This window comes from Salarias fasciatus, chromosome 5 (assembly GCF_902148845.1).
Source record: "Salarias fasciatus chromosome 5, fSalaFa1.1, whole genome shotgun sequence".
Classification (NCBI taxonomy): Eukaryota; Metazoa; Chordata; class Actinopteri; order Blenniiformes; family Blenniidae; genus Salarias; species Salarias fasciatus.
This window is the reverse complement of record NC_043749.1, coordinates 32,995,688-33,020,450: the sequence shown is the minus strand read 5'-3', so window position 1 is coordinate 33,020,450 and position 24,763 is coordinate 32,995,688. Positions and strand designations below refer to the sequence as shown.

Sequence of the window (24,763 nt, the reverse complement as noted above, 5' to 3'; positions counted from 1 at the left end):
ATGTATCTGAGCGGCTACGGAGGAGCTGAGATGAACACCTCTGAGATCAGCGATCAGACGTACGGCCTGACTCTGCTGCTGAAGCAGCCGTCAGAGGTCTGCGTCGACGTCAAGTGCCAAACAAACACCACTTCCTACAGAGCTTGTACTTTATCGGCTGTGAGTATGACGGATTCTGAACCCTTCTCAATGAAAAGTGCTGACCGTTACTTTCTCTTATTGTTTGGGTGTGGATCAGACCCGCCTGACGATCGGGATCTTCAGTGTGAAACACGAGATCTGGAGTCAGTGGACTGCAGCTGGACAGTAGGAAGACACACACACCGTTGTCTCCGGAGTCCAACACGCTATCAGCTGCTCGGGAGGTAGAACTACACTGCCTACCACACTCTCTACTGATTGTTTCAGACGCAATGGGATTCAAAAAAACAACATGCTTTTAAACATATTCCTCTGGGTAAATGTGCAAATCCAAGTAGTTCTCAAGAAAACCAACAGAACTAATCTCATGACACTTCCCGTCCGCCTCAATCCCACACAGCCCACCAAGTTCAGATATGTTTATCAAAGTTGTTTTGTGTCTTTTTCAGGCCTTGTGAATCTGCATCAAAGGGCAGATGCTCACAAATGATGCAAATTGGAGCTGAAGAAAGAAACTGGACCCTGAAAGCACAGAATGAGCTTGGAACGGTGGAGCTGCACGACAGGGCCGACCTGACGAAGAGAGGTACCTCTCCATACGGACTCAAACATCCTCGTCCGGTGATCTGAGTGGTGAAGTGTGTTTTGTGTGCAGAAGCTGCTGGCCAATCAGAGCCACGGAGAGATCCTGGACTACGAAGTGACCTGGACTAAAAGCAGAGAGGAAGAGTGGCAGATCAGGAGCGAAGTGGCAAACAGCAGTGAGAGTGTGACTCTGAGCCTGAACCCCGGGGAGGAGCACATGGTGACGGTCAGAGCCAGAAACACACATGGAAGCTCTTCTCCATCAACCATCATCATCCCCAGCAGGGGTCCAGGTAGGACTGGTAGGGAGTGAAAATCTGATCTCAGACCAGACGACGAGGAGTTGAATTGTTGACATGTTTTCAGCTCATTTTCTAATGTTTGCTTGAGCTGCCAAAGCAGTGTTTTTACCGTGGGCAGTTTAACTTCAGGCTATCTTAGTTCTTTGATAAATATCTTTATTGAAAGGACTCCAAATGTTTGACAAAGAAAAAATGTAAGAAATGAAAGATATGGCAGAATTCAGTATAAATCACTCTTTCACGTTTCCTTGACTCAGAAGAATATTTTTTTCTTCTCCAAATATAATCATATGGTATTTTATTGAATTCCTTGATGATATTTTTGGAAATGTGGCGTGACAAAGAGACATCCACACATCCAGATGTAGCTTTTGCTTTAGAAAGCAAGACTCTTGGGGGGGTGTCCTTAAGCAGGAGTGTAATTTCCATGTGTTTTTTGGATAAGTGTAATAATGTAAAATTGTACTTGTAAAGTTGGTATTTGTGTTTACTGTGAAGCTGGTGGCGCGCAGTGGCAAATAAATGAAGGTTGACTTGGTGTTTTAATTTTTAGTGGTGAAATATGTTTGTGCAACATTTTGCTGCGAGCTAACACAGAGCTGGCGGTGCGAGCGGAGCGTGTGTACCTGAAGAGGAGATGAAAAAACAAAAGAAAACAAAACAGTTTTTGTTAGTTTCCTTTCAGGTGAAGGGCAGGGTGAGATGAGGTTGTGCACACAGAGTCGCGTCGCCCCCTAGTGGCCAGACTTAACAGCGTCCATCCCAGCAGGCTGGCTGCGTCGCTCACAGATGATGACGTCAGCTTTAAACAGGACATTCGTCGCCTGTATAACCGCCCTGTGCGCGTGGCTACGTTAAAGTGTCACCGCGCCTGTGAGCTGGAAACAGCGAGCAACCAGGGTTCGAGTCCCACAGGGACCCGCTTCTCAATAGGATGGGGCAAAAGGGACTGCTACGGTGGGGGAAAGAAAAAAAAGGAAGAAGGGGGGGAAGAGAAAAGGAGAAAAAAATGAGAAAATTCAGCATAAAATCATACATCATCAGACGCTGTAGCTCAGAAAAAGTACTTATTCCTCTATTATTGTTCTGTTAAATATTTATTGCTGTGTTAATCCATTAATATTATTAATATTATTGATAATCCTCTATGATTACAAAAAATTACAACAAGTTGCACACTCTTGCCAGGATTTGCACCTGGAATCTTCCACCCAAAGGTTGGCTGTGTTGCTGTTACACCACAAGAGTTGTGTTTTTGTTGTTTGTTTTCAGTGACAAATCAACACTATTTTGACTTGTTACCACTTATCAGCTATTTTAGCCTTTGCTTTAAAGCTGCAAAATGCAATTTTAACACAATAATACTTTGATTTAACACCTAAAATGAATAAAATATGTTGAATGGATGAAACATCAAATCCTGTCAGAGACACACATCATTTAGACAAGAACAGAACAGACAGGAAGGCATAACACACACTGTGTGTGTAAAGTATACACAAAGAACACACCCCTGTATGTTACAGGCACATGTACAAACACACCCAGATGTCTATATCAGTAGTGTATTAGATGCAGACACACACACCATCAAGTGGTGTAAGTTACACGTGAACACACAGCTACACACACAGTAGAAGCAGACTCTCGGCAGACACCTCTCACTGCTTGCTGGCCTGGAGCAGAGCTGCTGGTCTTGATAGAGGATCTGCAGGCCCTGGCCAGCTGGTCTTCTCAGGGTTCCAGGAGTACCTGCTGAGGAGCTTGTTGATGGGATCCAGACAGGAGCACAGCCTCAGGATTTCTGCTATTTCCATGTTAGAAAGAGCAGTTATCATCCGGTGGAGTCAGGCATCGACTGCCTCCCATCTGGGAACGTCTCTGAGATCACATCGGCCGTCCTGTCACATGTGAAGAAAAGAAGAACAGTTCATGCAGCTCATTTAAGAGAAACAGTCAAGAGACCAGCTTGTTTCATGGTCAGATACGAGCAGCTTCACTGGAACTGAAGTCCTCCAATGGGGAGCTGACAGGACTTCACTTTCAACTGTAACGTCCTAAAGGACTCACTGGTGAGGACAGAGTTAGAGGCCCTCTGCAGATCAGGTTTACAGTAAAAATGTATTAAAATGGGTTAATACTGGGCTATCAGATCGTTACCTGAATCAAGACTGGAAGAGAATAAGGAGGTATTGTCACGTCAGGATACTCATCCTCCTGAACCGGCTCCAGCATCTCTGGCAGATCGGCTCCAGTTCCATCAGGTGCACTCAGGAGATCTTCTCTGGTGGACTGAGCCACTGCAACAAGCTCACCTGCCATCAGTCGTCACCTGGAAAAAGAAGAAGACAGGAGAATGAGTGAGAGAACAGAGGTGCGACCATCATGATCTGACAGTCTGGTTATTGATACAATATTGTTCAGCAACTTTGAACTAGTTAAAGGCTGCTGAGGAGAGAGCCGGGAACTAGTCTGGACCCGTCTTCCAGACCAACTGATGATCAAATGTCCAATGCTCGATTTGTCTTCAGATATGACGATCCATGCATTTGTTGTTGAGCTCAGCACAATCACTGTTTGGACCCTTGTCTATCCATTACAGAGTCCATGATCACAGGTCCTGTACTGCTTTTAGACAACAATTCCACTGAACAAATTCACCTTGCAGCACCACATTATGATATGAAAAAGTCAGAGTGGGAATATCCTGGGAAATTCCAGTTCATGGGAATCTCATGTCCAATCAGAAACCAGTGAAACATTCCAGAGACCCCAGCTGCAGTGTCATGTCCCCTACCTCCTGATGTCCACACTTGCAGAGCATCTGTCCCTCAAAAACGTCGTATTTGTGGACAGGCTGACCAAACACAGGAGTCAGGAGGCTCCAGCTCCTGCCTCTTGGTCTCTGGCCTGTTAAACATACATGTTATCCTGAGCTGACAGGGTCAGCTCTCCTTCCCAGCATGACCCTGGGTTCCAGTCTGTAAATGTCCTGGCCCTCCATCACTGACCACTCATTCATTCATCATCTGAATGTTTATACACTGGAACATGGTCCTACTGTAAATGTCAACAAGAAAACTGATGGATCTCTCTGTTAGCTCTAACTGGGAAATTAAATCTGTAGCGTCAACAGGAAATGCATTTACACATAAAGGACTGGAATTGCAATATATTGCAAAAATATACTGTAATATATTACAAAATATAGAAATGGTTGCTGTTTCCAATATATTGCAATACATTGGGGAATATAAACATTAAAGCTCAAAGACATCAGCAGTAGTTCTTCCGTTTATACATCATAACATTGTTTTGGATGTTTTAACAGGATCACACATCGCCAGTAACTATATATAGACACTTAGTAGAAGTGATAAAAGAAAACACACTTGAACCAGCACGCGTACAGACTACTGACTTATCCACACACATAAACAGACTACCACTTAAAAAAATACACTTTGAAACACGTTTATATTCATTTCAGTACTTACTTCTGACGTCGTGAATGAAATAAATCTTCCGTGCACAGTTGTTGACAGTGCTGCAGCGGTTCCGTCAGCGCGTCTGGTTGCACCAATCTGCACTTCTGATTGGACCAGTGAGCTGTCAGTCAAACAGCAGCTCGCCATCCGATTGGACGACAGCCGTCACTAATCAGAAGCTGATTGGCTCCTTTGCCCCACCGTTAGGACCTTGTTCGGAATCTCTTTGATGTGTTAGGACTTGGGTAGGAAGTGTTAGGACTTTGTTAGGAAGCGTTAGGACTTTGTTAGGAGTTGTTAGGACTTGTTAGGAACTGTTAGGACTTCATTTGGCAGGCCATTTACTGCAAGGTGCGCCTCAATATGTGCCTGAAGCACGATGGTCGTCCCAGTGTCTGTTTCTGGGGGGGACAGATGCCAGATGGCCATCAGTTAGCTAGCTAGTTACTTGCCAGATCGCCCAATAGCTTAGTTAGGTTTTTACTTTTCAAAACTAAACACATTCAACCACCTTCACTCACGCTCTTTATACACGCATGTACAACTGCTGCATTCTCACAGATCACAGCCTCACCTCTTTTACACTCATTTTCACACAATTTACATCCAAGACCATTTAAAAAAAACCTCATCACAGCCGATAGTCGCTTCACCCTGATGCTCTGTCCTGTGTCCGCTTCTTCTTCTTCTTCTCATCGAAGCGTACTGCTGCCCTCTACAGGCACAGATCATTCATTGCTTCATATTTTCACATCAAGTCCAGACGAGTGAAGGAACTTTCAAACTGCTTCTACAGTCTTTTCAGTCTTCTGCTCAGCTCCAAACATGGATTCAAGGGAGAAAACAGACAGTCCCAACTCACAAAAAGCTCAATACTGCACTTGCTAATGCTTCAACCTAAATGTACACAGAAATATCCCCTTTAAAACCCCTTAAGCCCGAGCGCCACCCAATTGGGGGCCTGACAGCAAACATTTCAGAGATTGTCTAATAATATGCATTATTTCTGACAGAGTGTCATGATGCTTATCCTCAAATTAAACAACAAAACCTGGGCTAACCGAACATTTCAGCCATTCTTACACACCCCAAACACAGCTCAAACACGAACTAAATGAATTATGAACTATATTCGTGACCGTGTCAACCCACTTGCCAAAATATTGATAATAGCGCAATTTAACCTGATACAATTCACACAAACAGCCTCTCATATGAGAGCTGAGACTCCGCTGATTACAACCATAGCACTCAAAGCCCTCTAAAACCACAGAATCCGCCACAAAATGCCACAGAACAGCCAACAGCAAGATCGCTTTTTCAAACTGCGGTAAAAAACAATCGCCTCTGACCTGGACATTTGGCCGGATGTCGTCCAAGTTATGCATTTATTGTCCATCGGGGCCGCTTAGCATAGCTACCTAGCATTCTCTGAGCAGCTGTGGAGCTGAGCGCCTGTATAACAGAGGAGGCTAGGGCCGAAGGAGGACGACCTCTGACCCCGTCAGCTCGGGGATCGGCTGAAGAACCAGCCTCAGTTCTTTTCTCTTCATCGTCATGCAGCAGCATCAGCTTTACAGTGAAATCAGAGTGGAAATGTGTTTCTAGATTGAAGTCCAAAGAGGCTGGGCTGATCAGGAAAACAGAAGAGTCGGCATGTGGTCAAACTTTTCATGAGAAAAATATGAAGACAAGTGATAAAGAATTTTTCCAAACACATGGTTGACTTGGTTTGTCTTTATGAATCATTAAACAGAAGACAAAAGAGCATTAAACAGATGAGCTGTCAGACTGTGGAACCCCCCTGGTCTGATCAGGCTGTGAAAGTGAGAAGATATGAGAACAGTAAACAGGCTCAGATGTTTGCAGACATCTTGGTGGCGGCGAGCTTCAGGTCTGTGGAGTGAGCCTGGATGCGCTGGTGGAGCTTGTCCACGGCAGCGGACAGGGTGTTGTAGATGGCCTGGAGGGGACAGGAGGAAGGCGTCAGCGTGGGAACAGGAAGTGGCCTGCCGCTGCTGCGGGAGGCCGCCGGTACCTGGGCTTTCTCCGTCTCCTGGCCGCAGACGTCCCTCAGGCTCTTGATCTCGGCCCTCAGCTGCTGCGTCTGGCCGGAGATCTTCTGGATCTTGTCGGCCATCTCCTCGCGCCTCTGGTGGATGTGGGTGCACTGGCTGAAAGAGCGGCTCGGGTCAGCGGGGGCGTGAGCGCGGTGGACGGCGTGCGGCGCGGAGGAGCGCAGGCCCGTACCCGAGCACCTCCTTCACGTGCTGCTCCTTCACCTCCTTCTTCTGCCGCCGGATGTTCAGCTTCATGTCCAGAGCTCGCTTCAGCTGGCCCTCCTCCACACACAGGTTCTTCAGCTCCTTCTGCAGCTTCACACACACACACACACACACACACACACACACACACACACACACACAACTGATAAACACAAGAAACTAATTTCCTTCAAAGAAAGCTGAGAAAAGAGCCACGCTCACACGCCTGCGTGTGTGTTTCAGTTTAACTATCCTTCCTAACCCTGTTGGAACCAGAGACCGGGAGACCATTTCCAGGACCAGGAGGTTGGTCCTGATCGCAATGAACACCTGGAGTAGGACGTGAATCTAGGATTTGTGGACCTGCGCTGACCCAAGAGGGGGTGGACAGAGGCATGTTGGGACGGACCGTTCCAAGCGACAGCCCGGACGACCCATGCTGTCTGACTGAAGGAGAAAGCAGCCAAGTGGTATCACATCTGTCACACTCGCCTCTCTAGGTTGAAGAGCTCCATACCTGGAGGAGAGGACACACCGGCCTCCTAACCTGAAGAGAGGACTGTGGGAAGTCAGTTGTCCACCGAGGCAGTTGAGTATCAACACTCATCACACCATTTTGTTTTAAACTGTTGCTTGTCTGAACATTGCTTTATTTATTCATTAATTGATGTACTTATTTATTTATGTACTTGGAGACATGCTTGCAGACCATGCAGAAATGTATGTTTTGCAGGAATGTTAATTTTGTGGTCCTAAAATCTGTTTTTGGCCAAGAGGGGGATTTGTGGGAAATCTTACATTTTATTTGAGTGCTTGCTTGCTTACATATAGTCTAGTGGAAATGGACTATAATATGAATGCATATAATGTGGCTTGTAAAACTGCTTGTGTAGCTTTAATCATAACCGGACGAGCCCCCAGAAACTGGGGACTGACTGAGCCACGAGGCTGGGAGTGAGGATGGCAAGGTCTGATGATCAAGGTTTTGTCCACTGTAGGGACGTTACTGTTGTGTTTCTGTGTGTTTGTCTGCTGTGTTGTCCCATGTTTGAGGAGGATGGTAACTAGAACGATTTCACAAAACACTGTGTTGCTTCCATCATCTCCAGCTGCAATCTGATGTCAGCGTACATGCAGGCAGTATCAAAATAACATACTGTGTAGTGGAAGCCAAAATGACCTTTCACAGTAAATGTCTCTTCTTATATTAACTATGTTATGCATTGTATGACATATAACAATCATCAGTTTATCAGCAAAAAAAAAAAAAAGTGATTTTAAGTAAATATTTCTTACACGACAAAGTTTCTTTGCTTGTTAGAAGCAAATTTTCTTACATTTTGGACTCTTTTATCTAGTTTTAAGACACATTATGGTCTTAAAGTGGCTAGATTTATAGTCTAGTTTGAAGAATTCTTGCCAAGTAAATTGTGCTTACCCCATCAGCAGATTTTTTTGCTCAAAACAAGAAAATTTGCCCAGATTTAAGAATATTTAGCTTATTTCTAGTTGTTCGTTATTAAGGAGGAGTGACAGTGGAGCAGAGCTGGACTACTCTCTCTGATCAGAGCTGATAATATATGAAGTGTATCCTCCAGACAAATACAAACTGACCATTTCTAAGTACTGTGAATACTATCACTACCAGCGGAAGTGAAAGATCTTACTTTGCCAAGTCCAGATAAGCCATGTGGCCGTGGTAGAAGCCGGGCTTCTTCTCTTTCCATGAGGTGATGTTTTTCACAACATGAATCTGGAGATGACAGATTAAAACAAGCTTAATATGGAAAAGAGTAGCTGCAGTTTGGTGCTTGAGATGAATGTAAAAGTTCTGAAGTCACTGAAAGCTTCTACCAGATTGACATTTCAGTGAGACCGAGTCAGCTCAGCTGTCTTTCCCCAAAGGAAACAGAAAGCAATGTGGGCCCAACAGTGACTGAGGAGGACTTCTGTAGACAAATTAAAGTTTTCCAGATTAGTGATGTTCAAAAACAGAGAGTTGAGCGCTGTGTATCCAGGCAGTCAAGATTAAGACTAATAATACTGGCTCACAGTCGCACATCTCAACAAACCAGTCCAAGCTAAAAACAACAAACGAGTGGTTATTTGACTGTCATTATAAAATTAAAAAAAAGAAAATTCAAAGTTCTCTCTCAGGGTCAAGAAGGGATAAAAGCCGGCTGAATTTCAGTTTGTGTTTCTACAGTTTGGGGAGATTGGTTGGCATCGCTGGGCGGAGTGCGGTCGCAGCTTCCTGGACGGTGGAGGGAAGACTGGAGCACAGTGAGAGCAGGACAGGTCGTCCCCCCACTGCTGGGGTCCACGGCTGCAGCAGGCCGGCTGCTCCTCGGCATGGCTCTATTCCAGACACATGATCGGTTCAGCAGGGAGCAGCTCTTTGTCATTATCCGTCAAAACATTGAAATATGGAATCTATCCAAAAGCTTATTGGCCGTGTTTCATATGTCTACGGAGGAAAAGTTATTTAGTGATCAGTATCTACGGTATATAGTTTTATTACCCAGCCCTACTCAGGGCGTGGTTAAAGCTTTGTCATCTGAAAGCAGAACTTTTCTGAAGCAGCACAGCAGTGTGCAACCACGCCAGAGAATGTGTTATTGAACCCTTTGTCTCTGCTGCATCAGAAGCACCAGGGTGAATGGAAACCAGCTGGTGTGGGAGCTGGAGTCCTGCTTGTCCTGCTCGCTCACCTGGTCCTGCAGAGAGAGGACAGGGTTGTTTGGGGAGATGTTGACGTGCAGGACGTGGAACTGGTTTTTCCTGCAGAGGTCGTAGGCGATGTTGGTGAAGGACGTGCTGGCCGTCTGGGGCACTCTGTTGTAAATGATGACCGTGTTGTCTCCTCTGGCCGGCGGCGGCTGGTCCTCACCGACACGCCGCTCAGTCTCAGCCACCTCTGGCTTGAGGAGGACGCTCTCTGAGAGGGACGGAGAGCAGGACATGTGAGGACTCCTCAGAGACTGATGGCAGACACCATTATATTCTTGAAGAAAGTTGTGACTAGCGTTTTGAAATGGTAACAAATTTAGCAGGAAGGTTATTATTAATGAAGCGCCTCCCCCTATATCACTGCTGGCCAGTTAGCTGTTAATCATGTCAGTAAAAAGTTGAATTGACGTTTGTCTCATGGTACATGGCAGAAGCAGACCCCCCTGGGAGATGTCTGCCTGGATCTACTGAGAAGCTCCCGGGAGGCCCAGAATCAGACTCCTCGCTGCGATCAGGTGTGGTGAAGCAGGACCGAAGTTCTCCAGACCGAACACCACCCGCTGTGTTTCTGCGACGCCTCTCAGAACGACTGCTCCACGGCCGGGAGCGTCTCACCGAGCTTCGCTCTCCACTCGTCCAGTTTCTGGATCTGCTTCTTGATCAGCATCACGGACACCCCGAACACCAGGACCGCCAGGAGGAGCAGAACAAAACAACATCAACCAGCATGTTACACCAACGCTGTTTGTGTCCATATGGGAAGAGCACCTGAGGCCCAGTCTGCATGTCCGCCCGCGGACAATCAATCCCTGAAGTCCTGCATGGAGATTTATTATTATGAGAATAAAGTCAGAATTCTGAGTAACCTGTGGCAATCAATACTGGTACAGTAGAAAGGTCAAACTTTGTGAAATAGAACCAAGTTTATGAGGGTAACACATGATGGAATTACTTACTGCTTCAAAGGCCTGACATCTGAAAAGGCCACAAACTGAAAAACAAAAACTCCCCAGTCATACTTGATTCATTCCCATTGGGAAATTGCTTTTTTCACATTGACCCATCTAGGATTCTAGGGTCACAGTGAGGGAGCACAGGGAGCTTATGGGGGTCAAAGTTCAGGGCCAGAGACCCACAGTGTCTGCGCCTCCTCCACTCCTGCCCAGCTCCATCGTCCCTCTTCTTCCCTACAGGGCCTGTGGTGCCTGAGCTGAAACCCGCTGCTGTCAGAATGGGCAGCAACACACACTGTACACCTGCTTCCATCGTTTGGTCCCTCCGGATGGAACCACTGCTCCACAGCAGGGCTGTCAAACACACAACCTGCAGGCCAGAACATTCAAACCACAATGAGGCATTGACTTTTTTTAGTTGTCAGCTGTTTTCACTGAGCCAAGCCTGCTGATGAGGGGCGGGTGGGCAGGACGGGGCCCTCATGAAGTTATCCAGTATTTAAAAACAAATTCAAACACTAACTGAGAAAATCATACATATTCAAATAATACATAGAAGCTCCTAAAATACCTTATTTTTCTTGGCATGAATGTGAAGTCCAGAAAAAGTCAAGCAGTGCACTAAATTGTACAGATGGGGTCAAAACAACCAATACGAAATCCTGAGGGTGGGTGTCAAACCGTTTTACAAGGAATTATCGCCATCTACTGTTCAGCTATGTGAATAGACGTTCAGCTTTTTCCCCCTGGACTCTATTTTCACTGGCAAACACCCACGTGGTCCGTGGCCCACCAGCTGAGAAATATTTGGGGAAAACATTTGGAATTGTCAAAAAAGAAAAAAGCTTCAATGCAAAGCTGATAATCGTGGGTGCAACTGTAACTGGTCTGGCCCGCCTGAGATCAAACTGTTGTGGAAGTGGAAAAAGCATCTAAATGATTCCAACAGCATTCACCCCCACCAGCCTCATTACAGAGTCTCACCTCTACAAAGGCTGAGATTACACTCAGGAGGGAGGAGGAATCTGTTTTTTCCAATGAAATGGACTTCATGTAAGAGTTCTAAAAACTGCTGTCCATCTGAAAACCTCAATATCAAGATGAGCTGCTGTCAAATTCAAAGTTCACCCTGAAGAAGAGGCATGCATGCTGGAATCAGTTTTCTTCCAGATGAGCATTTGGAATCAGCTCTTATAAACGGTACTTTATGGATATACAGCGTGGTTCCTTCACAAGCTGCTTCAGTCTGAAACAAAGGAGTCCCTCACTCTCCTGGATCCAGAAAAGGACGTGGGTGCGGGTGTCCAGGCGCCATCATTGCCACTTAGTGACTGTGGTCCGGATCAGCGGCATCAGGTCTGCATCAAGGCCTCCACCGTGTGGAGCTGGAGGCTGGCTGAGGCGCAGGACCAGCGTTGATTGGTGAGGGGTCCACAGACATCCAGCGTGCTGATTTCAAACTGTTATTTCACACAGTCAAAGTGTCTCCAGTGGATCGTTCAGGTTGGAAATGAGGGTCAGGAGGGTTTTTTTTTTTTTGAGGACATTGATTTCAAGACTACAAAGTCAGAGAATCAGGCAGCTCAAAAAAGGCATGGTCATGGATGTCATGGACTGTTTGCTCCTCTCTCTCTTAAACCCCATGTCTTGATCAGAGGGCTGTCTTTCCGTGGCTGCTGAGGAGGGTTGAGCCTCTGAACCAGGATCTCCATCCTCTATGGGTGGATGTACTGTCATCTGTTATTTCCTGACAGGGTCCCTCATGCATTCTGCTCAACACTTATGCAGCTGAAGTCAATGTCCAAAAATCTGATTTAGAAAAACAAAGCTGGAGTAAAGCAAAAGTAATCCGTCCGCCAAGCAGACGAGCCCGTTGTCTCTGTGACCGCCGCATCGCTGTGAGTCAGCCGCCGGTCGCTGGGCTGGTTTGGACGGTCCTCAGGGAGCACACTGTCACAGATGGAGTGTCCTAACAAGAGAGAGGGCACAGGTTCTATCTTCATCCTCATGTTAGCCATCTTCTAAAGCCACAGAGGAAACCTTCCCCATAAAAGGCAGCAGTTCCTTGAAATTCTCTCCAGTGCTCATGTGTTCCATGTGAATGTAAGATACCAAGAGCTGTTGTTGACATCATTTCTCTATGGACGCAGAGACTATTACAACATTTTGGGGGCCTGTTTACATGACAACGGTGCAGGTCCTGGAGCAGGTCCTGGAGCAGGTCCTGCCTTTGACACCTCTATAGAATGAAGTCCAGGTTAGTCCAAGTGGCTCACATCTCATTCACAACCTCTTATTTTTTTGCTGGCTAATACCCAACTGCATCCACATAAATTGTCTTTTAGACAAAATATGTTGTTGTCACAAAATTATTATTGGTCTCACGTATATAATAATAATAATAACAAAGTCCCATAATAATAATAATAAACTCCCAGTCTTGCAAATGGCTGTAGCAAACACACAACTATGCAGCGATTTTCGAAAAGAAAAACTGCAATTTCAACAGGTCTGCGTGGCCTGAATCACAGCCACGTTAATAGGGTTTTTAATAAACCAAACCGTTTGTAAATCCGTCAAGAATTCAGCAAGTTCAGTGTGTTATTGTCTGTGCAGGCTGCTCACCTTCCATCCACCACTGCAGAGGCTCCGGAGAAGCCCCCTCGGGAAGATGGCCGACCGCTGACGCCGCCGACGAAACTCCAATGAGCCATCTGGCCTTTCTACATGTAAATCTATGGCCTGTGCCTCCAATTGAAATAATAATGATTCAAAAAAACAATAGACGATGCGGGGTGAAGAGCAGGAAGTGAGTTTTTTTCAATCGTCCAATCAGCTTTCTCTGACGTCACGATGATTTGCATATTTCCCGTCATGCACTTGAAAAAGTCGGAAATAATCGGTCGTGGTCTGATCAGAACCGGAGTGGATCTGAAGCCTTTGTGAGATCTATGTCAGAACCACCTCAGCAGCCTGTCGGGGGTCCTGTTGGTCGGGTTTGGGCTGACTTCCCATGTGGTCCCACCGGGAGTCACAGCCATCTCCATTATACGCTACTTAAATAGCGCTCAGTTACATGACGTCACTGAGTTGAGCTGTCTGGCAGCTTTTCCTCGGTAGATCGTGTCTCCGGATTCACAGCTTTTTAAGCCAATCTCCTTCTCTCCAGCCCAGAATTGCCGACCCAATCCACATCTCGACTGTCCACAATTTCTCACAGCAACCAATCGCGTATCTGCATCCCCAGAATTTTTCAGCCAACCGACGTCTCTTCTGGCCTACGTAGAGCACATGGCTTCTTTTTTTTTTTTTTTAAGTCAGGAACACAGCTGAACGTTTAATAATGGGTTTGTTTTTGCGCGTGGGTGTGTGCATGTGTCTCTCTGTGTGTTTCCATCTTTCCTTACTGTTTCTGGTCATTCCTGTGTGTGTTTTTCACACTTTTTGTGTCGCAAGATGCCACTGTTAACATTGTAGATTCGACTGAAAGAAAAAACCTAAACATACATCCTCCATATCAACAGTGTACCGACAAGAAGCCAAAGTTGATCTTTTGTTGTTGAACTGTACAATATTCAAGTTCAGAAAAAAGTGAATTCATCCAAGAAATTCCTTTTTGTCTCTGTTGCTGTGAACATAATATCCCGATAGATATTTTCAGTTCATTTTAACATATCGATTCATCAATAAATAATACCTCTGATCCTGCATAGAGAAATATTAATGACTCCCAACTAGTATTTAGACTCTGTATTGGGTTACACTGACCAGTTACCTAATAGCAGACTTTTTTTTTTTATGAACAAACAATACAGATAGACAGAGACATGCAACACGACAAGCCACACAACAGAAAACAGAGAGGAAGCAAAACTAAACAAAACAACAACAAAACAAAAAAACAAAAAAAGAAACTAAACAACTAATGAGTAAGCTATTTGGTGTGTATGATGTGTGTGTGTGTGTGTGTGTGTGTGTGTGTGTGTGTGTGTGTGTGTGTGTGTGTGTGCATAAAAGAAAAACATATACAGTCCACCCCTTTTTTTCACATATAAATATCTATAAAGATATACATACTGTCGTATAATGCATTTACATTCTGATGTTGTGATCACTCATATATCCATTGTATTAATCAAACGCTAAGTCATTATGTATGATTCACTTATATACAATTTATACATATTTAATGAACATGTATTAATTCAACTGTTGACTATATTATTCTTCTTGTATGCATCCTATAATTGTCTCATGATTTTAAGGCCTCCAGTATAGCAGATTGTAACTGAAAAGCTCTCTGTGCATCCTGAAGCAGTTCGAGGGCGGTCAGGGTCAAAGCAAGGAGTAGTACATAGTTTCGACTCTCCTTTAGCTGACTCCCTATTTTTCTCCTGAGAAAAAACCTGATTATCTCCTCGAAAGTACGTGTGACCTTTATGAAACAATAGCTGTCTGTTGGTTTACGAGAAAAACAACCCTGTGACAGTCAGAGTGTTATCAAAATGTAACTATTAATCATGCAAATCTAACAGTATAACTTCCCAAGCAAAGGAGAGCTCGATGCCATTTTCTGCTGGAGACTCTGATGCTGTCAGAGCACACGGATATGGTCCAGGACTCCTGTTTTTCTTTTATTGCTAGCATTTAGGTTATCTCCCTGTCTGATCAACTTTCTACTGAATTAAAGATCCTGTGCAAGAGACTTCAACGTTTTGAGCATTTTTAATTACTTTGTTCTTCAGTTTTTGCTCAAGTCTCAACAATACACATTCATACCCGCATACATACATACATTCACACATGTGCACAATACATACATACACAAACAATTGTAAGGAAATGTAGCAGGAGGAGGCCCTCTCGAACTGGCTTGTAATAATTAACCAATCCCGCCAGGGGGAGCTGTGTATAAAAGAGGGCCATTCTCACTGGTGCAGCCTCCATAGATATATATACAAACACTAGATGGCTCATGCGCGCTGTAACCTTATGGGGACTGACGTCGTCATATGGCGGCCATCTTGGTACAGGGCCGCTCACTCACTCATCACATTAATGTCAATGGAGCGTCAACTTTGAAATAACTACTGATTGCTAAATTTTCAATCGATTTTCAAACGACTTGGTTTGTTAAAAACTTCAGACATGTAGATATTACACTGCATGCTTACAAATAGTTATAACGACAGACTTTGATATGAAAATCACATTAAGTGGATTGGTCACGTCACTACACACACACAGACACCAAAATTCTATTATCAATATTTAATATGTAAAATAGACCCAAAATATATAGGTATTTATAAAATAAATCATAAAAACAAATATTGTGAAACAGAGAAACAAACAAAAATAAAAAAATACATTACAACAAAATTAAAAAATATATTAAAAAAACAATACAAAATAAAATGATATAATAAATAAAATACATATAAATAAATCACAGGCTTTGTTTTTATTTTTGGTTTAAGATAAACAGACGAAAGCCATACTTGCTTGCCTTTACTGAACCTCAAAACAAGACCAAAAAATAAATAAATATAAAGAATTAAAACATATATACAGTACATATACCCAAGGGGGACCATATTTTGATTTGCAAAAAAGAGGACAATCGGCAGGGCCTCGAGACACAAATTCAGATAGGCTTCTTGGAAGTTGATGAACATGCTTTATTATGCTTGAATGATGTGAAGGAAAACTTCTGTAATAAAATACAATGAAATATGTAAACTTCTAGCAACAGCCCTCTTGGACTCTTTTTAAATAAGTAGAAAGTTTTCTAACTATGAACTTCTCTGTTATGAAATCCAGCTTCACCAATACATCTCTTAGTAACTGTAATATAAGATAAATAATAGAAGAGTCTCACCACAATACTAACAAACACAAAACAGAGTAGAGGGGAAAACAGTAATTGTCCTATGAAAAAAGTTGAATACTGGACATTTTTGTGAATTTATGAAACCCGCCCAGACCCCCCAGACAGGACCTAAAAAGTGGAGATGTCCAGGCAAAAGAAGATGCTGGGTCACCCTAATATACATATGTACACACTGACTTTGGAATTGCACTAATGTCCTTTGAAAAGAACGGTTTTGTTGAGCTTCTGCCTCTCATTGTTACGCTGCAGGCGAAGCGATGTCATTTTGGCGATGTGGTGCAGCCTCAGTTTGAAAAACATGGAGACAACAAAGCTCAACAGTGTGTGGTGGTGACTTTCGATGCCGTATTGCGTGTCATTGATGTGCTCCCCCAGCAAAAACACGTCTTCCGAACCGATCCTCTCCCGCACCATGTACAGGACCTCCAACAGCTTGATGGGGTGTGATCGTTTACAGTCTGCTGCTGCCTGGCGAACGACCCACTCTGCTGCCCTGATGACCTTAACCGTCCCTTGAGATGGAATGACCAGACCTCCATTGTTCTTCAGAGTCAGCAGGTGGTAGCTCTGGTCCTTGTGGGCAGATTCAGCATCCATCACAAGACTGGCCCGGCAGACATCACAGGACAGCTTCTCAAGAGTGCGTCGCACCACAAATCCTGAAATCAGCGAAAAACAGATTCATGTTATAACTTAATATAATTAAAAAGCCTTGAAAAAATAATCAGCTACAGACTACATCTACCATTAATCGACCTCTACCTGAAATGTACACAAGAATGTTGTCCACAAGACCATCGAAATGCTTGGGAAGGTAGCTGTGGTCATGCACAAGGGCAGGAATGTCAGCGAACGGGGATGTGAGATCTTCTCCTTCTGCAGAGGACATGTCTACAGCCGACAGGTTGGTAGATGTATCTATGCTGTACGTCTGAGCAGTAGATGACATTGCTCCGGCTGCTAGGAACTCCATGTCATCCTGTGCTGTCACATTCCCTTTGCTGCTTGGTTTAACAACCCCGCACCTGGCCATCAGCTTCCGGAAGATATATTTGAACTGGCAGGCATTCGGGTTATTGTTCCAGCCACCTTAAAAAAAAAAACAAAAAAAACAAAAAAACAAAACCATGATATATAGTACAAAAAAACCATGAACCATGACAAATAGTTACATGACATAGATATTCAATATATTTTCGCAGTGAAAAAAAACAAAACAAAAAAAAAAACAAAAAAACCAGCCACCTCTGAATGATCTTTTCTCACATAAATTAAAATGAATGACATCATACAGTTCAGACTGTATCACAATGGTGAAAATGTATGTGAAATCAATACAAGCATTTGCTGACACTACATGTCATGTAGTGTTGTGACCATACCAGATGCTCTGATGGAGTTGAAAAGCAGCTCCAGGTGGTCCTGGCTAAACCTGTACGTCAGGACATACTTCTGTTCTTCGAGCAGCACAGGAATCATTGACATCAACGTGTCAATGTTGACGATGAAGCCGAGGACAGAGAGGAACCTTCAAAATAAATTAATGTATTACTGTGATGATCCTGCCAATGACACAAGAAGACAGGGATGCAAACACAAGGCATAGGGTAAAAATAGTCACTGCTCACAGATAATCATCTGTCTGGGAGATGCCAGGGTACATAAAATTCCCTGTTTCACGTACTTACCACATTCTGGGGGGAAAAAGCAGTCCATAACCTACAGCTGACTAGTTTGCATCCCTGATCTTCAAAGTATAAGCAGTGTAAGGTTTAGGATCCTTAAATTTACTTTTAGGACACTAAACCTGCTTGTATCAATTCTTTCAACAAAACATGCAGACCATGCAATACATACCAGCTAGATACTTGTACCTGGGGGGGCTTAACAGAAGAGAATTGCAGCATAGACAAATTCACAGACATCTTAAACATTATCACGTGTGAATAATACATACCGTCATGATCTTGATGCAGAAGAGTAGGGCATCTCATGAACTTGATGCAAACAGGACAGAACATCTTACAGGAAAGAGCATCTTATGAACTCGATGCAGACAATGAGGACAGAGCATCTGAACTTGATGCTGAAGACAGTGGAGCCCCACATAAATTTGATGAACAAAAAGAGAAAAGACATCCATGGAATTTAGGGATGCACTCATACCGGTAGAGATGAGCTACTGGTAACTGTTTAAAAGTGTCATACTAATTAATACATTATAATAAAGATTTCATCGTGGATATAGTTACTACTCAACAGTTGAGGAGTTGTTCTTGTGTTGGGGCAAAAATAGTATCAGTGCATCACTAACAGAAAATTCACTTTTTTTTTTTTTTCGATAAAACCTCTTTGTTTGGTACAGGTGTGTGCCATCTTCCATCTTCAAAGTAAGCAAGTACGCCCTGGCCCTGGACAAGAACTCCCTGGTGCTTGACCAATTCCTCGAACCAAGAGGGGCCTTGAACCCTTTGGCTCTGGGATTGCGGCTGTTCAGGATGTCGAACAGCTTGTCTGTCATCTAAAAACAGATATCTAAATTAACTGGAAGCACTAAAATTATCACCATAAGTTTGCGGTTCTCAATGGGGGGGGGGGGGGGGGGGGGGCACGCCCCTCCTCCTCTCCTCTCCTCTTTTTTTCTTCTTCTCCCCTCTCCATCTTCTTGTCCGGCTTTCAAAAGATGAGGAACCCCTACCATAACGTGGTGTCAAAAAGGATAAGATAGTACACATCTATGGATGGTACGATGTTGGTAACAAAAAAATATGAGATATACAAGCAAGTTCTCACATTTTCGATAAATCTTAGCATTTGAATTGTCTCTCTTGTGGTGGGTGCCACAAATGCCACCAGGATAAATGCAATGAATCACTGACATGTTCCTAACAAAAACACTGAAGAATGACTTAGTTACAGATGCAGCTATCTTACCTCAATGAATTCTGCTGTAGCCTCGCAGTCTTTGAACACTGCATATTGCGGTTCCTTCAGATCCTGCAAGGTGCGAAGTGCCACTGCAACAGAATGACTCAAAGTCTGAGCTGCCAGGGAGACCTGTATGAGATTAAAGAGTGAAAACTACAACAATGATGACAATATGCAAATATCAGGATAACAAGAAGTCCTAGAGTGCTTTCATTTATCAACTTTCTATACATACAGTGGATTTATGCATTTAATATATCCTTGGGTTGTCTCTGTGTGATATTAAAATTGGTTGGATGATCCGAAACCTTGCCAACTGTACAACCATCTGACCAACCTACCTTCATCTTCTGATTAGCAAATTCCACATGTTTGTCTGTGACGCTGTTGGCTGCATGTAGTCCACTTTTCTTCTGGACATTGTTCAGATGAACGATGTATTCCCAACTGATGCTGCCAGTGATGCTTCTAATTGGGCTGTATGCCTGCAGAATCACAATTATTTTTCAGTGTTAGCACACATGACACCTAAAGTACCCTATTCTCCACAATTATGTACATGTACAGATTTTATACATCAAAAACTGAATATGGTATATAACATATACCAGCATATATATATATATAATATGCAATAATGATGAGCATGTACCTCCAACATATTGCGTGTGAGCTTCAACATGTGGCATGCGTCCAACATAACAAAAACCTTGTCACGGGTTCTTGGATGTGGGAAATGAGTCTTCAACGGCTCACATGGTGTTGCTTTCAGGTCACATCCGAGCTGGGTGCACATGCTAATGTTGGATGCATGGCCATCCATTGTAATGCACACCACCCTTATCTGGCGCTGCTGAAGTTCTTCCAAAGCGTGCACTACCAAGACTCTCTGTGTTTCTGGTGTTAGGCTCTTGGTCAAATAATACCCAATTGGAGCTTTCCAATAACCTTGGAGCCCAACAACCATGAAGACAAGAGCCTCAGAAGCAATGTCAGTTTGATTCAAGTGATCCCCCATGTCCACGAATCCACACATGGTTTGTGTCTGTGGATCATACTGAATATGCTTTTTGATGGCCATGGCATCAAGCATCAGAGTGACATTGCCATATTTGGCTTCATTTTCCTGGCGCCGTCGTCCAAGCATGTCAAGCATCATTTGGTTTAGTCCAGGTTGTGCATCCAGAGAGCTCAGCCACCTAGATACAATTAAAAGACATAGGCCATTTAGTCACTTACCAGATGAACCGCTTACCCAATAACCCTACTTTGGACAGTGGAAATACCAAAAACTACTGCAACATCAAAATGTATCAACAGTTCAACCAGTAATTTTAACCATTGATTATACTGCAGTCTGTAGCTTTAGTTGTTAATGCAGTTCAACTTAGAGATGAAGAATACCTTTGCAATGAACTAGGGTGTGGGAGGTGAATCTTCAGAGTCTCTCTCAGGTAGTCATAAGCCTTAGGGCCATGCAGATGCAGGGTAAGTGCAAAATCTCTCTGGGCTTTCGTGTATTCCACACCCTGCTTTGAGAGGAGATGAACTGGAAGATCTGAAATGCAATTAACAAAAGTGATTGAGTAAGTCTCCTTAGAGTGGTAACTAGGAAATCTAATAACACACCCAAAAGAAAAATATATATTTAATGTAATTGTTTATTTTACCTGAGTAACATTCAAGTTTGTCTTTCAGTTCTTCATTTATTAGGTTTTTGTCTTTCAGTTCCTCCAGAAGAGCACGCATGTTTTTCTTTGCCCTCCGTTCCCTCGCCATGGCATTACCCTTCTCCCGCTGCAGTTTGCGTACCATTTGTGATGCTGCATCAAGTTTGGATTTTAGAGCCTTTGGGCACGAAGGCAACGCATACAGGTGGTCACAGGATTCCCTTTTCCGGGTCATTTGCGTCTCTTCAGTGGCTGCCTTTTGATTTTGAAAAACATATGAACACAATAATAACAATAAAAAAATATATATATTAATAATGGGATTGTGTATAAGGAAAAAATATGTTTTATGTCTTCTGAGAAAAAAATGTCTGTTCTGAGGGTAAAGGTTCCCCTTTGGCATAGTTTATACATGCTTATTCATCACAGTGTATGTGTGGCATAGAGCATGCGACAGAACCAGTGGTTCTCCCTCCTTTTACACAGAATACCACCTCACATGATACTGGGCTCTTCTAACAACACCATCATAGCCGTTCCTGGGCACCACTGTGATGAACGGTGTAATGACAGGCCATAAGATGCTCTCATTTGTTAATGACATTCCACATGCCTTTAAATACTCACAACATCAGGCGGAGGTTCACCCTGCTGAGTTTCAGGCAGGTTTCCTTCTGCTCGTCTTGAAGTAGCTGTGCTTCTTGTTACTGTAGGCTAAAAGAAACAGTTAAATATTCAAATGTTGTGTAAAATACAACATTTTATGTTTCCCTTAACTTACAGGAAATGTGACATTAAATCAGATCTTTAAATATTAATTTATCCACCTCGAATTCTTGTGGGCCAGTGATAAACATACCCTTTGAAGATGAGCAGGGAAATTAAAGATTTTTGGCACAGCACCAGCCTTCAGCCTGACAGTCTGCCCGGTCCTGTCAAAGTCCTCTTTGTGAAAGTGGTCGCTGCAGACCAGGGACCGATTGTTAACCACGAAATCATCCCTTTTAAGTGCAAGTTCCCATTGTCTTCTAAGCTCTCCGCTTTTAGGAAACCTTAAAAATGGAAGGAAAAGTACTCAGACATAAAACCTATTGTCAACATGTTCCACCTTTTTTCCTGTAACATTAAGGATAAGGACAAAAATACATTATGTAATATATTGGGGTCATTTTGTGTACATATTCAGCCGATGCAAAAATTGAGAATTAGAGAAAGACAAAATCTAATTAAATAAGATGGAAGTAGATGGTAATTTTTTTTAAAAAGTTAGGGTCAAAACCAATCTTGCAATATTATCACACAGCCATGGTGTTCCTGTGCAGCATAACTTTACATAACTGTACATAAACAGTGTCCTAATAAAAAAAAAACAGTCATTATGTAGTCATGTCTCACCTGTGAAAGGTGATTCCACAGGCTCTGGTCTGGAGGCTGCGCTCATTGGAGCAGCCGTAGGCGGCACAAAAATCAGGCATTTTGAGACGTTTCTGTAAACACAAAGATAGCATGAAAGAATATAAATGTAAAGATGTTTTGATAAACGAACCACTTATATTGAAACTTAAGATCTCTCCCACCAACGTCAAATTGCTGAGTCAACTTTGTAATATATAGGTCAAAGTTCTCATTAACAGCTTCATAACTCAATCAAAAAAAATGCAACCGTGTAAAAAGGGCATTTTGACAAAAGATTAGGTTGTCAATTAACGTTATTGGTCTCAAGAAATCCTGATAATTGAAAATCTTGACTGTGGTCTCAGGCAGCAATGACACACACACTACTATAGACTAAACACGCTGAACAAGCGTTTTTCAAAAAGAAAAGTCATGATTTTAACATTTAGTCTGAATCATACCAACGCAACGTTAGTCAGACATTAAACCGTTTGTAAATCCGTCAAGAATTCAATGAGTTACGAGTATTTAAGTTTGTATAAATCACTCACCTTCCGTTCAGTGACACGACAGCGGCCAGAGAGGTCCACTGTACCAAGATGGCCGCCAGTGAACGACGTTGCTGACTCCGCCTTAAGGCATCTAGTTCTTATATGATGTCTATGGCAGCCTCTGCCGCTGAGTCTGGAGTAGACCCCGCCCCTGGGCTTTCTCACTTCCTGGTGTGAACCGTGTGAGCCGTGCGAGTTGTGCTTACCTGTTGGGCCGCGTTTGGGGATCAATTCCCCCTTCATCTGGGTGTCAACTTGCTGCTAGATGAGTGGCGGTAGGGAGGTCGCAGACTCCCCACCTCTCCTACTGGGCGTGTCAGTTAAATGTTTGTTTGCCAGGTACGCAGTCTAGACACCCTCATATTCTTAGCTGGTTCGTGCAGGTGTATGACTGCCCTTTTTATTGCTTATTAGGAGCGGCTAATCTGCCGTGGAGCCCGCCAGCTGTTTTGTCCTTCTGGGTGGCTTCGAAGTCCAGTGTTGGCACGAATAAATACGCCTGGACTGCCTCTGCTCCTTGGAAGCCCGCCGTCTGCAGGTTGCTGCACCCCTGTCGACCTGCTGGCTTCCTGACCGAGCTGATTACACGCTTGTGGGACGCCAGGAATACACAGAAGCGATCTGCTTACTTTATCATCTTTTCTTTTGATTAAGTATATTTGGGTTAGGTGTTGGTATATTTTGTTGTTCTTTTGGTTATTGTTTCTTTATTTAATTGTGTGTTCATTCTTTGTTATTTTCCAGTTACCTTTGTTTTTGTTCGGGTGTGGCAGTTACCGGTTTGCATTTATTTATTTTACTTGTGAGTTGTGGCTGCCCGCCCACTTGTGTTTAGTTCATTCAGGTATTTCTTTTTTTGTTTGAATGCACGAATGTGAGGGAAAAACCCTTTTTAACTCCCCTTGTCTGTTTCCTTCCCTTCCAGAAGCTGAGCACGACGGTGGCGGCATCGGTGTCCCTGGGTGGTGGGTCTCCCTCCTGTGTGATGTGCTGCGCACCCCTTTTTGTTTGAGTGTGTTCACCTTTATTTTCAGCGAGTGAGTGTCCACGTGTGTCTGGGGTGATCCTTCAGAGGCCTTCATTCCCCTTACTACCCGTGCCCCACCGGTAAGCCTCAGCTCCTGTTTGGGCTCCCCCTCTTCCCCGTCTTTTAAAGAGAGTGAATGTGTTTTTTTGAAATTTGATATTTAATAAAGATATTTTCTGTTGGCCAGAACCCACGTCTCCTGCTTCTTAAGCCGCGAACCTGAGTGTCCTCACCAATCATTACTTTTTAGTTATTTCCTTGGGTGCAATTCCCAAGGTGGCGTTGTCTGGCTTCTTTTCACCCGATTCATCTCGCCACAGAAAACAACACCCAAATAATCAAAACAACAATGATAACAGCAACAGAGCTCTGCCACCAAGAACAACCACAATATAACAACAACAATCGCAACAATAACAACAACAATGATAACAACAATAGAAACAACAATAACAATAATGACAACAACAATCAATCACCATCACTGCTACCACAACATCGACACCACTGCACCCTCTGCCACCCCCAGTAATAATGATGACAACAACAACAACAACAATAACAATAACAAAAACAACAATAAGTATGCTATGTGAGAGTGTTTGCTGTGGGTCATGACTGCAGAAAGTTCATGAATGTTTGCCAGATGGGGTTGTGGGGGATATCAGAGGAGTTTGTATTTTCTAGAGAGATGTAGTCAATGAGGAGGTTTTTCCAGTCTGTAATATGTATGGAGTTCCGTGATTTCCAGTTCATGAGGAGAGTTTTCTTGGCAACAGCTAGCGCCACGAGAAGTCAACGGTTTGGTGTATGATCAAGTTTTGATGTAGATAGGT

The 24,763-nt window shown here is 43.5% G+C and overlaps 1 protein-coding gene and 1 long non-coding RNA gene across 2 annotated transcripts in view; both read left to right on the top strand.

Moving 5' to 3' along the window:
- The window catches only part of LOC115388735 (uncharacterized), a 32,456-nt gene extending 31,439 nt beyond the window's left edge, over nt 1-1,017 (top strand). The window contains exon 3 of the long non-coding RNA XR_003931498.1: nt 797-1,017. This is a non-coding gene — a long non-coding RNA (uncharacterized LOC115388735). The remainder of the gene's footprint in view (nt 1-796) is intronic.
- Nucleotides 1-24,763, top strand: part of LOC115388518 (heparan sulfate 2-O-sulfotransferase 1-like) — a gene marked incomplete at its 5' end in the record, with an annotated part of 183,075 nt that overhangs the window by 144,559 nt on the left and 13,753 nt on the right. The window lies entirely within an intron of this gene.